Source organism: Gossypium arboreum, chromosome 3 (assembly GCF_025698485.1).
Source record: "Gossypium arboreum isolate Shixiya-1 chromosome 3, ASM2569848v2, whole genome shotgun sequence".
Classification (NCBI taxonomy): Eukaryota; Viridiplantae; Streptophyta; class Magnoliopsida; order Malvales; family Malvaceae; genus Gossypium; species Gossypium arboreum.
In genome coordinates this window covers 128,771,202-128,788,489 of record NC_069072.1, presented here as the reverse complement: position 1 = coordinate 128,788,489, position 17,288 = coordinate 128,771,202, and positions in this window count along the sequence as shown.

The following is a 17,288-nucleotide window of genomic DNA, read 5'->3' as shown; positions in this document are numbered from 1 at the left end:
TAATTCAACAATTTAAAAGCCCATAATCGTCCATCAATAACCTTATAGACTAATTATTTCCTAAGTCTGTTTTTATTTAATAATTAGACTATCAAGTCAATAGAATTTCAATAATTCCTAAGTATTTCACTTTTTTCAATTTAGTCCTTTTTCTTTAATTAACTATCTAAACGTTAATATTTCTTAACCAATTTTTAATATGACTCTAATGGCTCTGTAAATATTCTATAAATAATATTTACGGGTCAACACGGTGGAAATTTGTGGTCCCAAAACCACTGTTCTGTCACCACTAAAAATCGAGTTGTTATACGGACAGCATAGAAGATAACATTTGAAGCAATTTGGATATCATCAAGTTGTTAGCATTCAAACAACATAATAATGAACATTTGAAGTCATTAAGACAAACAATTTTGAAAACCATAGGATAATTATTCAGAATAGTTTCAACCTTCTCACTTGATAATGAGAGGACGAAATCCGAATAAATACCAATACCTATTACTGGTAGAAAGATAGATATCGAAACAAATAACTCTAGTGGTCTAGAATAAAAAAAATAAGAACTTGGAGCATTAAATAGGTTGTATCCATAGAACATTTGAAATGACATAGATAAGGAATAAACAGGAGTTAATATCATTCCAGTTGCCATTACGAAAGTAATTAGTATTTTTGTATTAAAAATTATTTTTGGCTGGTAATTATTCCAAAAAAAAAGGCTATCAGTTCTGCAACAAAACCACTCATGCTCGGTAACATCCATTAACCAACATTTGGTCAACATAAAAGTACACATTTAAAACACATAAGATACCTATGGGGCAGCAGTCAAGCATGTAATCTGATTAACAATCAAATGCATTGATTCGGTTGACTTCTAGCCAAGCACTTTCGAGCAACAACTTAGTATTTTTAGATAATTGAAAATTTAATTTTCCAATTATTTATTTTTTTCAAATAATTAAACATGAAATGTCGAACTACATTTATATTCATTTATTCAAACCATCCCATTATGCACAAAATGGACAATATTGTATTGGTTATACATATTTGAGAGATTGTTATGTCCAAAATAAACATCATTTCATCACCATTCAAACAACCTCATTATTTACTAAAAAAATGGATGGCATATAACCATGAAATAGTGACTTAAATGAAAAATCAAGAGTTCAAGGTTCATAGGCTTACTCGCAAAGCATTTCATTTTATATCCCCAAAACAGTCAACACAATATATATAATTAAAACATGTCATACACATGGTACTCATATATAAATTTGGCTTATAAGTCGATAATGATACATCAATACTACCGATATTTTACATCAATATTCATACAATATCTTGCAATGTACTAATTTAGTTTTAAGCACTTGAATTCCAATCATGTTTTGAGGTGAAATGATAGAATATAATTTATGACACATTTAATCCACTTAAGCAAAACATTTGAACAATTTACTTTCCAGCCTACATTGGCTAGAATTTGCAAAATTTACTTAATCCAACTGACCAATTTCAGACAGCTTAAAAGTTCATTCATTTTTACCAAAATAATCATCAATTAATCAACTCATTAGCACTACATTTAATCATCAAAGTAGCATCCTTTAGACATCACAAGTTACAGCATTAGTACCTAAAATTTCAGCTTTCAAAACAAGATAAATTGCAACACTTAACTACCTAAATTTCCAACTTTCAATCCTCATAATTTGCAGCATTCACTTTATTTAAAATAACTACCATCATGTTTAAACTCCAATAAAACTTAAAGAGGAGGGAGTTCTATTATCGATCCCTAATACTCAACTCTGACATTAGAAACAACAATGTCGTAGATCATTAGTTGTCAATGCGAGATAAATACATCTTACCTTAGTCAAGATGTAACAACCACCAAATCTAGAGTACTTAACGGAAAATAACTTAATTACTTTGTCCACATGGACGATATAAAACATCAACTATGCAAGCATAAACAAAACATATAAATAACATAATTTGGATACAGTAGCATAACATTTATACTATATATCTAACTTCTGCACAATATCAATTTTCGCAAATTCAAAGCTGAATTTCCCTTCATTTCGGACAACAGTAAATTAGTAAAAATAGCATACAATCCTAGCTGCTTAAACTTGATTTAACATTCCATATAGCCGAACATTACCTGTATATGTAACCATAAATTAAACATGAGAATTTAACAAAGTTACCTTTGAAAGACTCGTCATTTGTCCAACTTAAGTTCGACATTAACTCCATTTGGAAAACAACAATTATACATTATTTAAACAGTTTAATTCGATATTAAGCGGCAATTATCCACCATTTCGGCAATTGTAACATTTACAAAATTAAAAACAACAACCAATTCGGAACAAAAAAATTTAACTCAAGATGTTTCCGCACCAACCACAATCCTGAAAAAAAATCATAAAGGTAAACGCAAAAGAAAATTTTAAAGCCCATAAAGCTCACCAAAAGTTTTCCCCCGCTGCACCTAGCTTTGGTCGTCCTCCCTCCCCCTTTTACTAGAGCCCTTACCTTCTCCTTTAGCTAACAAAACTAGCTTGTGTTAATAAAAAAATATTTATACATACTAACAGAAAGTTTACTCCACCATGTTCAAAATGTTCACGCATAGACAGAATTTTTTTAAAATAGGTTTCCTTCCCTCTCCCAACCATCGGTCTTGGCTATACCTAAGAACCTTTCTACCACATTAACCCGTTTTCTTTCTAAAAAATGGTATGAACCAGTGAACTATAATCGAATGGGCCAATCTACTTCCAAAGTTTGGTTTTAAAATTGGCTGAAACCACTAATTTTTCCCTCATACAACCAACACCAAAGCTTTGATACTGATAATCATGAACACTATTATCAAAATTTTAGTCACATATTATAAATGTGGATTTTGATACTGATAATTCTAAAAGCATCATTAAATGCACTTATTGTACTATTTTACCGATTGTATAGAATTCATGTCACTGTTCTGTCTTTGATCACATGTTTAAAATGTGCCTACTATTTCTGCCATTGTTGCATGTTCTGATCATGCCTATCATTCTATTCAGTTTTATTTAAAACATGTCATTTTGCATTGAGTTGGGACGATTATGTAAGTAGGAAGATCTGGCACTCTATCTGTAATTCTGGTGGTTTAACCATATAATTCTGGCAATTTATCTTCAAATCTAGTGGCTTGTCCACAAATTGGTGTGTTATTGGCTGGATGAGCTCTGGTGAACTCTTTTATGGTGTGTAGCGGAGTTGATAGGACCTTTTTCTATAAACATTAAATTGACATGATCATATATGGCATAAATTGTGAATTATGTATTGTTTATAATATACTGTATATTTATTGGCTTGAGTGATATATTCACTATTTATTATTGTTTACTGGAGTTAAGACGCACATTGAGCTTTTTAGCTCACCCATTAGTTTACTGTTTTTATAGATAACCCCCAAGGTTAGGACTTGAATGCGGCTATAGGAAGAGCTTCTCGGGTGATTTTTAATTTAAAGTATTTTAAACTTTATTATACTTATTTTTTTTGGGACTGTAATATTTTTCTTTATGGACTCTGGCATGGGACTTTATTTTGGGGATTTTATTTTGGCATGATTTGACGTTTTAAATTGCTCACTGATGTTTTATTGAATTGCACTAAAAATCGATTTTTAACAAAAATATGATTCTACTAAAATTACCACTACTATACTGAAATAAGTTTTTAACAAAATTCAATTTAGTTTTTAAAATGACTATTCCTTACAAATGAAATTCTAAAATCAATCGATCTTCTGAAATTAATACGTTTTCACGATATAAAAACAAATATTTGATTTCACTAGTTTTAAATAGAAAAGAAAATGGTTTTAAAAAATGTTTGAAAATGCAAAAAAGAAAATTGTGTCATTCCGGTGGTCAATGTAGCCGTCATATTTCGACCATAACGTCTAGGTCAAGTTTGGGATGTTACATATTGAGGATATTCTATGAGGGTAACATATTTATGACAAGGCCATTGAACAAGCACTAATCAAGTTGCTTTTGTAATGGTATGTCATTAGAGAGAGTGATTACCCGCCATCCACGTGTGTGCACCCGGGCTGAAAGTCAACACTAAACAATCAAAATACGTACGGTGTAGTGCAAGTGTGACAGGTCAATTATAATATTTATAGTGTTTTAACGGAACACCCAAGCATTCCAAAGATCGAACCCTAAAGAGTTCCCAAACTAAGTGATTCCTAAACAATTAGCATGCGATTGAAGAGCTAGCTAACTACTCGCTAAGTTTTACATTACAACAATTCATGGTCAAGGTTGATTATGCTAATTAATTACCTAAAACGGACAATGACTAAATTATAAAACAATTAAAATTATGAAATTAACTAATTAATAACAGACAGCGGTTGGTTGACTTCAATGTTGTTAATTAACCTTTGGATTAGGGATATAAATCGCTTGCACTCCTAAATTGGCTTAACTTTACCTCTCAATCTCAATTTTACCAAGTTTGACACATTAGTCTGGTTTATCTCTCGAACTCGCCAAACTAATCCGGGACTATCAAATTGGTGCTCAATGAGATCTCCTTTCGATCTCACTCATCTAAATTTTCCCTTAGGGGTGTCAATCTTAAGATTTGAAGTTTATTCAATTTGGTCCAGATATAGCGATTTGGCCCCTGAACCAAAAGTTAACAAAATATCATTTTCATCAACCAATCACCTAGGATTTATCTACTCATATTTATTTCTAAACAGGTAAACATCCAACATTCAAGCAAAATATGCATCAAAGTAAACTCAAAGAAAAGTTGATAAGAAAAACTTAAGCTTTCTAACAAAAGCTTGAAGAAAACAACAATGACAGCAATGGTAGCAAGTAAAAACACAAAAGATAAGATTTTTATCAGGTAAAATAAAAGAAGGTTGAATTATTTTAAACCAAAGGACTAAAGTGCAAATACAAAGAAAGTTTAAGGTACTAAATAACAATTGGCATCAAGCTATAGTAAACTTAACTAACTAACTACTTAACCAAAAAAAAAAGTTAACCCAATAATAGGTTGTAATGCACAATAATAAATGCACGTAATTGAGACACTCGATGCGTAACGCATTATTCTTCAAGGGTTACTCTCACGCATGATAAACAACCTCTTCAACTTTATGACATTTTGCAAACTACTTGAGCAACTGCATCCTTTACAAGCCTCTTAACCCTCAGGAAGGTCTCGACGTAGGTTATTTTATAAACTACCCCTTGATTGGGGCCAGTTGTTATACCCTACTTCTACGAAACACATGGCAAGCCTATGGACAATCCGTGTCTAACCCCTTGGAGCAACTCCTTAGAGGGTACTCACTGCAAGACCATGCATCATGTGCCATAACAACAACCAACTTGTAATGACAATGCTCATTTAGAACCTGACCCTTAACCATTAACATTTGACCAACCAATACAACCATATGAGCTATTGTACAATCTGCCACACAACACTGTAAGGAGACAACCTATTAGATAACCTATAAAGAATAAGAGTGTTTCTTCTTCTTCTTCTTCTTTCTCTCCTTATACCTTACCTCTTCTTTCTGCAAACCTCACCCTTCTTCTTCCTCCTTTATCAATTGTTGACTTTCTGGTTTGTTTAGATGAACTTGACCTTTTCTCTTTTATCATGTCCTCATTGTTAGTACTTAGTGTCAAAGGAAAACAAAACTTGTGCGTTTAGTTGTTAAACCACAAGTGGAGTAAAAAATCACTAAACAATGCTACCATTTATCAAACCATATGTGTTTGAATTGATTAAAGTGGTGATTTTTCATCTAATTGTTCACTCTTCTTAAAAGGGTATTTATTTCATGACTATTCATCCAATATTTGATTTTTTTTATGAAAATGTATTTATTACAAGAGTGATGCTTTTCCATCAAATGGTTAAGTAGTTTTTATGTATTGTTTCCATCAAACTGTGTTTCTAGTAATAAGTTGGTGTCTATCTCTCTGTCTATCTATTTATCTATTTGGATAAGTAACAGTTTTTTATTTATAATACAAAATAATAAATAAACAACCAAACAATTTGAAAAAAAAACAAAACAAAATAATTATCCCATACATTCCAATTAGTAAGAGCTAATATTCTAATTCCAAACATGTCAAGAAATTATGTGAGCAACACACCCACTTTTCCAATGAGGTTTTTTTACCTTTGAAAGCTTTAACAACCCAACAGAGCATGTCTTGCCAAGAACAACAAAAGTTGTCCACTTGTATTAACGTACCCCATAATTTCAAAGCAACCAAGCTACGATGAGCAAAGTAAAAGAATACTAGCATTTGATGAGTCTATCCTTTTCTAACTTGTTGAGTGAGTATTTTTCAAGAGGGTTTGTTGGTTTCTGTTTAAGGTCTTTTTACATGTAAGGTTCCTTGTAAAGTATTTGTAACAGCTCGATTTTAACCCTAGTCAAAATAGTGGTTTCGGGACCACAAATCTGAGTTAGAAAAATATTTTAATATTAATTTCAGTGTATTTGGTAAGTGAATTAACATGTGTAAAAGTCTCGTGTGAAAATTTAACTGTTTGTGTGCTTAATTTGTAAAAAAGACCTAATCGCATAAAATATAAAAGCTGTGTGCTAGATGTTTAAGTGCTTATTTGAGTTGGATTTCTAGAATAAAGGTCCTTATATGGTTAATTGACCATTTGAAGTTTGAATGGACTTATAAGGGCATGTGTTAGGTGAATTTATAATTGTTTATAAAAGGGCAAAATAGGAAAATGTTTATTAAAGTAATTTATATGAAAACAAATTAGAAAATCATGTCATATATGTGTTCATCCACCTAAATTGAAGAACAAAAAGAAAGAATAAAGGCTTTTAGGTTTCGGCACATTGGAAGCTTAATTTGGGTACGTTTTTACTTTGGTTTTTGATAATTTCTATGTTTTTGAGATCGTTACTAAGTGTACTATAAAGCCCATGCCTCAATTTCTGATTTTTTTGATGATTTGAAAATGTGTCATGGATGAATTCATGAGTTTTGTGTTGTTAAATGGTGAAATATGAAAGCTTGATGTTGAGTTTACATGTTTTGTCTTTGGATTTTAGTTGGATCTGAGTAAATTGGGCTAATTTGTGAAAATGTTATTTTGAGGGACTAAAATGTGAAATAAATGAAATGTGTGGACTAGTATGAGTACTAGAAGAATTCTTCCAAGCATAAGTATATGCTAATTATGTGTATTTTGTGATTTTGTGATTTTGTGAATTAAGGACTAAAGTGTCAAAATGTGAAAATATGAGGGCTAAATTGTAAAATGCCCTAAATATGTGTTATAGATGGAATTTTATTAATTGGTGAATAAAAGGGTTAATTTTGAAAACCTATAGATCAAGAAAGGAGGAATTCAGACTTAGATCGAGGAAAGTCGAAGGTTATCGAGTAGATAGTCCGAGTCGACAAATTCCGAGTATGAGGTAAGTTCATACTTAAAATATGATGTTAAGTATGTTTTGATGTCTTTATTATACATAGGTTGTATATAATTGAATTGGATAATATGGTGATGAAACGGAAGTTTTGGCACTAAGTGTGCGATTTAAACTAGCTTGGGCACTAAGTGTGCAATTTAACTAGCTTCGGCTATTTGAGGCACTAAGTGTGCGATACCGACTTAGTCTCGGTTATTTGAGATGGCACTAAGTGTGCAGAAATATTTAGCTTCGGCTAACATTATAGCACTAAGTGTGCTGATGTATAAAATACGAATAACTTATGGAAAGTCTTATAACATTCAACATGAGGTAAGTACAAAAGTGAATAAGTACGGGAAGCTTCAGGTATGTATAATGCCTAAGTGGTAGATGATGTTATGTATATGAATCTTATTGAGTTGATATAGTTATAAGGATTTAAATTGTGCAAATACTCATAGGTTATCATTTTATGTTCATATACTACGAATGTTTTGAGTACGAACTTACTAAGCTTTCGAAAGCTTACTCTGTGTGATTACTGTCTGTTTTACATGTCAAAACTATTTTTTTTGAATTTAAAAAAAAACAGGGATCGACTTCTAAAACCAGGTATGGGGTCGCCACCAATCTTTTGTTTTGGTGTGATTGGATCACCTTAATAAAATATTTTATTCCATTTAAATCAATTTTGGCCTACGAAATTTGAGAAAACAGGTTCGGGAGTCGGTTACGTACGAGGAAGGATTAGCACCCTCGCTACGCCCAAAATTGGTACCGAATCGATTAAATAATATCCTTATGTCTAAAAAAAATATTTTGAAATACGATTTCTTTTAAAACACTTGAATGACTCAAATTGGACGTCAAAATTTTCTTATTTCAAAGGAATACAGTATCACATCCAGCACGTTAGGACACGATCCTTTAAACCCTCGAAACTACGATTAATTCTAATTACTAGAAGCCCATACACTTGAAAATTACAAAAGGATGTTCGCTCATTTGGTCCAACGAAAAACTGAAACCCGACACGGTAGGGCACGGTTTCTCGAATTTCCAAACATTGAACATTGCCTTGTTTTAGAATCTAGAAAATACGGATGAAATTTCAAAGGAATATTTGATTATTTTGGACAAATGAAAAATTGAAACCCAGCACGGTAGGGCATGATTCCTCGAGTTCCCAAACATCAATCATTACCTTTGTTTTAGTAAATTTTTAAATAAACAATTGTAAAGCCGGTTCAAAGCGCATTTACTTAGTTCGCATGCAGTACAAAAATAATGAAATAAATAGACTCGGCTCAAATACATTGGAGATGAAAGCATAGTATCTAGCACAAAATGAATATACGTGAATATAACATTACATTATTGAATGACAAAGATAATAATTTGGACATACAATTTGAAATATACAATGATGATAACCTCCCAACATATTCAAACAATATTAACAATTAAAACCAAATACATACATATATACATTTTAATATTTGCATAGCAAATTAATAAAATATAAAGAAAATTTTTTAATAATAAATGAATTTAAAATAAATGAAGAAAAGAAAATTTGAAACCAATTCAATTATATAATTTTAACCTAAATTATATGTGCAAAAATTCTAACAATGGGCCGTACTAGAAAATTTAAAATAAAGTATACAATAGAAATAAGTGTAATAACATATGGACAAATTTAAAATAAATATTACAGAAGAAGAAATTTAAAATAACTAAAGTACAAAGTAGTTTAAAACAAAATATATTAACTCATTGACAACATACATGAGATGAAAAACTTGATAGAGTTAATGGATATAAAAATAATAATAGATGAAAGTAAAATATATATATATATATATATGTAGTAAAATAAAATTTTAAAAGCAATAAATTACATATAAACAGATCCGTAAGAAAATATATATATATATATGAATAGGTTCACAAGAAATACATAAAATAATACAAAATCAAATATATATATATATATAAATATATATAAATAATGTATAGTATAATATTGTATAAAATTATTTAAAATAAATAATGCGTAGGGCAATAAATAATGAAACCATTTTAAAATAAATAATACACAAACAATAAATAAAAAATGAAGCTAAAAAGGTCAAGGATTAAATTACAATCAAAATAAAATGTGGGGTACAAATCATAAAAATGCAAAAAAAATTGATAAATTACGAATCAAGATCAAAATAAACGCGCATATAATAGAGAGGGACTGACAGGGAAAATATCCCAAGCCCTCCAAACGCTGCGTTTTAGCGCGGATCCAACTGAAACAAAGGCAAAATCTCTGGGCAAAAGATTAAAAAAAAGAAAAGAAAAGAGAAATCAGACCTCATTGAAAAACGCCTCAAAAGCGGAAGGACTGAAGGCACAAATAGACCCTCAGTCCTAAACACGCGGATCCTAGGCGGGTTTCGGGTCGGATCTCAGGCCTGGTTTTTAAATGGTGTCGTTTTGAAGCCATGGAAATTGACTTAAAATGACGCCGTTTCATACACTTTATAAAAATAAAACAAAACTCTAAAATGAAACATTTAAACACTCTAAAAATCAAAACAAAAAAAAACTAAGTATCCCCTTCCCTTATTCGACCGAATCATAAAATGTTCCGCCCCCAACCATTATTTTGCTGCTTTAGCATCAAATCGGACCTCCTAATCCCCATTAGAGCTTTGATTCCAACGAAGCAACAAGGATTCGAAGGCTCCTTGAAACAGATAAGTGTTTACGCCTTTATTTATTTTGCATTTTTACATACAATAATAAAGATCAAAGAAAAAATAGAAGCCAAAATCGAAAAAAAAAATGAGATCTCAAATCACCTCTTGGAAACTCTTTTCTTTTATTCAACCTTTGTACCGATTTGTATGTGTCAAATCCCCTCTATACAATCAAAGTCCAAATGGCTTTATAGCCGAACAAAAAAAAGAAATAGAGAAAAATACAAAATTTTGCTTGTCTTCTTTTGCTGTGCTATTTTTTGTCTTCATGCAAGTACAAGGCTGGATGCAAGCGTGGCATGCTGGTACGTGGATGTGGAGGCCGTACGGAGGTGGCACTGAGGGCTGGGGGTTGCGACGTGCCTAAAGAAACCTTAGGGTTTCTTAGTTTTTAACTTTCGGGCCAGTTGGGCCATGTATTTGTTGGGATAGGTTTTAGGTTTTAGGTTTTGGGTTTAGTTGGGTATTATGTAGTTGGGCTCGGATTATGATTTTCGGGTGTGTAAATTGGACAGTGCACATTTTATTTTTGTTTATCTTATGGTTTTGGGCCCGAGCAAAATTGGCCCATTACATTACAGTTACCGTAGCTACTAAAGGCTCGGGGATAGTCGAGGATCGTCACCACACTATCGATCTGATTTTGGTACTTTTCAAAATGTAAATATTTGAAGTATGGTATGTATAGGTTAGTAGTTGGGAAATATGTTTTGTGAAGTATATAGTTAGCATGAGATTTGGCTAATTTGTGTTTGAACTCATATTTGATAGTGGCTTATGATATGTGATGTTAATTTGCAATTATGGTATGTCTTAATCAAGTAAAAAAGAAGGTAAGTTTGGTGAGTTCATGGTATAAGAAGGGTTGATTAGGTTGTACATATATGATTGATTCCTTGTTTGTAGGTTGACCCATAATGGGGTGGCAAGCTGGCTTAAACCAAGCCTGCATTGTGCCACACGGTTAGGGGACACGGGCATGCCTTATAGCCGTGTAAGAAAAGCAGTATTCTCCTAAGAACCACACGGTATTGACACACGGGCATGTCATATGGCCGTGGGCTGAAGTCAGTAGCTAGCTAAGTATCACACGGCCATAGTACACGAGCGTGCCTATTGGCCGTGTGAAAAAGTCAGTATAGGACCTATTGTTGGCACGGCTAGTTTGCATGGGCGTGTCTAGTGCTCGTGTATGACACACGGCCAAGTCACACGGGCATGTGACTTTAACAATTTGAAAGAATTAGTTAAGTTCTGAAAGTTTTGAATAGGTTCGGTTTAGTTTTGATCTTCCCTTAAATGTATATTTTAGGTCTCATAGACCATATTGATAAATAAATTGGCGATGAATGCTTCTGTATCAATAATATATAATATCTGTGATTCTGAATTGGTTTGAAATGTTCTGTTTGTCTGGTAATGCCTCGTAACCCTAATCTGGTGTTGGTTACGGGTTAGGGTGTTATATTTGGTTGGTATCAGAGCTATAGTTTAGTTGGTTCTAAGATTACCATAGCGTATGTGAGTCTAGCTATACATGCCATATATCTGAAACTGCGATAGTGTGATGAATCCTGACAATGAAATATGTTTTTATATAGCAAATGGATCCCGATAGAGCTGTAGCTGACGACGTTGAAAGCAATGCGCCTGCTCCCACGCAAGGGACGGTGCAAGATAATTCCTGACCGGCTATGAGTAACTGTAATAGCGAGGCTAAGCAAGCTTTCTATCAGATGATGAATGATTGGTTCACCCAATATATTAGAACCAATCCGACTGTACAACAACCTCCACCACCGGTTAATCCCCCTCAAACTTCTGATATGCCACGAGTGAATCCAGTATAGTTGGGTAGACCATCAGTTAACAAGATTAGAAAATATGGAACTGAAGAATTCTGAGCTACAACAAGTGATGATGCTGAAAAAGTCAAATTCTGGTTAGAAAACATGATAAGAGTGTTTAATGAGTTGTCTTTGAGTTCCGAAGAATGTATAAAATGTGTTGTTTCTCTCTTGAAAGATACGGCGTATCATTGGTGGAAAACTTTGACATCTGTAGTTCTGAGTGAACAAGTTACGTGGGATTTCTTCCTAACTAAATTTCGGAAAAAATATATCAGCCAAAGATTCATTGATCATAAACGCAAAGAGTTTCCTGAACTTAAACAAGGCTGTATGTCTGTTACAGAATACGAGCGGAAATTTGTAAGGTTGAGTCAATATGCCCGTGAATGTGTATCTTCGGAAGCAATAATGTGGAAGAGATTTGAAGATAGTTTGAATGAGGATATTCGTCTGCTAGTTGGTATTCTAGAAATCAAAGAATTCGTGGTGCTTATTGAACGAGCATGTAAAGCGGAAGATCTTGGAAAAAAGAAAAGAAAGGCTGGTTTTAAAGCTAGAGATGTACGAAAGAAATCATCGGACAAATCATTTCAGTCTAGATCCAAGGAGTTTAGAGATGATAGCAGTCATTCAAAGATTAATATGGGATATTCAAACAGAGATCGCGTTAGATCACAATTGAATTACAAATCTTCAGCCACGTCTATTGCTAGTGTTGATAATGCAAAGAATGAAAGGCCTGATGTGAGCAATGCGGAAGACGACACTTTGGTAAATACTGGGGAAAAAGTAATAATCGAGCTTGTTATAGTTGTGGTTAGAGAAACCATTTTATTAAAGATTGCCCAGATTTAACTGGAAAAGATAATGTTCAGAATCCAAGATAGAGTGGGAATGTTTCTCATGGTAGACCTTCCAGAAATACGAGAAATGTAAGTGGTAGTCAAAAAGGAACGAAATACATAGGTGTTAGATCTGAGGCTCGTGCACCTACTAAAGCGTATGCTATCAGAGCTCGCGAGGAAGCTTCATCACCAGATGTGATTACGGGTACATTTACTCTCTATGATACTTATATGATTGCTTTGATAGATCCTGGATCAATACATTCGTATATATGTATGAACTTAGTGAACAGTAAGACTTTTTCTATAAAGTCTACTGAATTTTTAATTAGAGTTTCAAACCCCCTAGGTAGATGTGTCTTGGTTGATAAAGTCTACAGGAATTGTCCGTTAATGTTTCGAGACAATTATTTTCTGGCTGACTTGATGCTGTTACCTTTTGATGAGTTTGATATAATTTTGGGTATGGATTGGTTAACCATACATGATGTTGTGGTGAACTGTAAACAGAAAACTATTGATTTGAGATGCAAGAATGATGAAATAGTCAGAGTTGAATCTAGAGATTTGAATGGGATACCTGCTGTGATATCTTCTATAAAAGCATTGAGTATTGTGAGAAATGTTGTGAAGCCTACTTTGCTTATGTGATTGATTCGAAAGTGTTAGAAAAGTAAGTTGAATCTGTGCCTGTTGTTTGTGAGTTCCTTAATGTGTTTCCTGAATAACTTCCGGGATTACCTTCAGCTAGAGAGGTAGAATTTGGCATAGAATTGGTACCTGGTACTAATCAGATTTCGATAGCTCCGTGTAGAATGGCTCTGATCGAGTTAAAAGAATTAAAGTCTCAGTTGCAAGAATTGACTAATCGAGGATTTGCTAAACCGAGTTTCTCATATTGGGGTACTCCAGTTTTATTTGTGAAAAAGAAAGACGGTACGATGAGAATATGTATAAATTATCGTTAGTTGAATAAAGTGACTGCCAAGAATAAGTATCCTTTGCCTCGAATTGATGATTTGTTTGATCAATTGAAGGGAGCTACTGTGTTTTCGAAAATAGATTTGAGATCAGGCTACTATCAACTACGATTGAAAGATTCAGATATTCTGAAGACTGCCTTAATGAATAGAATTTTCAGACCGTATCTAGATCAATTTGTTGTTGTACTCATAGATGATATATTGATTTATTCACGCGATGAATCTGAACACGCCAAGCATTTGAGAAAAGTGCTACAGACTCTGCGAGATAAACAGTTGTATGAAAAGTTCAGTAAATGTGAGTTTTGTTTGAAAGAGGTGGGTTTCCTAGGTCATATTGTATCAGCATCGGGTATCCGAGTTGATCCGAGTAAAATTTTAGCTATTTTGGATTGGAAACCTCCGAGAAATGTTTTTGAAGTCTGCAGTTTTCTAGGACTTACTGGATATTATAGAAGATTTATAAAAGGTTTCTCGATGATTGCGACTCCGTTGACAAAATTGCTCCAGAAAGATGTGAAGTTTGAGTGGTCTGAAAAATGTCAAAACAGCTTTGATCAGTTGAAAGCCGTATTGACTAAAGCTCCGGTATTGGTACAACCTGAATCGGGTAAAGAATTTGTGATTTATAGTGATACTACGTTGATTGGTTTAGGATGTGTTTTAATGCAAGAAGGGAAAGTTATAGCATATGCATTAAGACAACTAAAGTCGCATGAAAAGAACTATCCAACTCACGACCTCGAGTTAGCTGCTATTGTGTTTGCTTTAAAGATTTGGCGCCACAATCTGTTTGGTGAGAAATGTCATATGTTTTCTAATCATAAGAGTTTGAAGTATTTGATGACTCAGAAAGATTTGAATTTGCGACAGAGAAGATGGTTAGAATTATTGAAAGACTACGAACTTGTGATTGATTATCACTCGGGAAAAACAAATGTTGTTGCAGATGCTTTGAGTCGAAAACATTATATACTTTGTGTGAGAAGAATGCTCATTTAGTTCTGTCTGATGATGGTTCAGTTTTAGCTGAATTGAAAGCAAGACTTTTATTTTTACAGCAGATTATCGAAGCTTAGAAAATTGATAATGAGATTTTAGCTAAACGAGCTCAATGTAATGTAAAGATTGATTCAGAATTTAGAGTTGATAAAGATAATTGTTTAAGATTTCGAGATAGGATTTGCATTCTGAGAAATCCCGAGTTGATTCAAATGATTCTGAGTGAAGCTCATAGTAGTCAGTTATCTGTGCATCCAGGCAGTACTAAAATGTATAATGACTTGAAACAACATTATTGATGGTCCAGAATGAAAAGATATGTCTCTAAATTTGTTTCTAAATGTTTGATTTGTCAGCTAGTTAAAGTTTAACATCAAGTTTCGTTTGGGTTATTACAACCGATTATGATTCCGGAGTGGAAATGGGATCGAGTGACCATGGACTTTGTGTCGGGTTTACCTCTATCTCTGAAAAAGAAAAATACCATTTGGGTTGTAGTTGATCGTTTGAAAAAATCAGCTTATTTTATTCCAGTTCGATCTGATTATTCGCTTAATAGATTAGCTGAATTATACATTTCTGATATAGTAAGATTGCATGGTGTGCCATTGTCTATAGTGTCAGACAGAGATCCGAGATTCACGTCACGATTTTGGAAGAAGTTGCAAGATGCTCTAGGTACTAAATTACATTTTAGCACAGCTTATCATCCGTAAACAGATGGTCAATCTGAACGAATTATTCAGATACTTGAGGATATGTTGAGATGTTGCATTCTCGAGTTTGAAAGTACGTGGGAACAATATTTACCTTTGATTGAATTTTCTTATAATAACATTTTTCAGTCGAGCATCAAAATGGCACCATACGAAGCTTTATACGATCGTAAATGCCGTACACCTTTATATTGGATAGAGCTTAGCGAAAATAAGATTCACGAGGTGATTTGATAAAAGAAACTGAACAGAAAGTGAAAGTGATCCGAGATTATTTGAAAGCAGCTTCTAATCTTCAGAAATCATATGTAGATTTGAAAAGAAAAGATATTGAGTTTGATATCAGTGAGAAAGTGTTTTCGAAAGTATCTCCGTGGAAGAAAGTACTTCGATTTGGTAGAAAAGGCAAATTGAGTCCGAGATTTATCGGGCCGTATGAAATTATCGAGCGAGTTGGGCCGGTTGCTTATAGATTGAGGCTACCATCTGAGTTAGAAAAGATATCATGTATCGATGCTTCGACGGTACAGATCTGATCCTTCACATGTAATTCTTTCATCTGAGATTGAAATTCGGTCTGATATGACCTACAAAAAAAAGCCAATCCGAATCTTAGCTCGAGAGGTTAATGAGTTACGTAATAAGAAAATTCCATTAGTTAAAGTGATGTGGCATCGGCACGGTATTGAAGAGGCCACGTGGGAGCCTGAAGATGCTATGAAACAACAATATCCAAATCTGTTTAACGGTAAGATTTTTGAAGACGAAAATCCTTAAGGAGGAAAATTGTAACAGCTCGATTTTAACCCTAGTCAGAATAGTACTTTTAGGACCGCAAATCTGAGTTAGAAAAATATTTTAATATTAATTTCAGTGTATTTGGTAAGTGAATTGACATGTGTGAAAGTCTCATGTGAAAATTTAACTCTTTGTGTGCTTAATTTGTAAAAAGGACCTATCGCATAAAATATAAAAGTTGTGTGCTAGATGTTTAAGTGCTTATTTGAGTTGGCTTTCTAGAGTAAAGGTCCTTATGTGGTTAATTGACCATTGGAAGTTTGAATGGACTTATAAGGGCATGTGTTAGGAGAATTTATAATTGTTTATAAAAGGGCAAAATGGGAAAATGTTTATTAAAGTAATTTATATGAAAAAAAATTACAAAATCATGTCATATATGTGTTCATCCACCAAAATTGAAGAACAAAAAGAAAGAATAAAGTCTTTTAGGTTTCGGCACATTGGAAGCTTAATTTAGGTACATTTTTACTTCGGTTTTTGATAATTTCTACGTTTTTGAGATCGTTACTAAGTGTATTATAAAGCCCATGCCTCAATTTCTGATTTTCTTGATGATTTGAAAATGTGTCATGGATGAATTCATGAGTTTTGAGTTGTTAAATGGTGAAATATGAAAGCTTAATGTTGAATTTACATGTTTTGTCTTTGGATTTTAGTTGGATTTGAGTAAATTGGGCTAATTTGTGAAAATTTTATTTTGAGGGACTAAAATGTGAAATAAATGAAATGTATGGACTAGCATGAGTACTAGAAGAATTCAGCCAAGCATAGGTATATGCAAATTATGTGTATTTTGTGATTTTG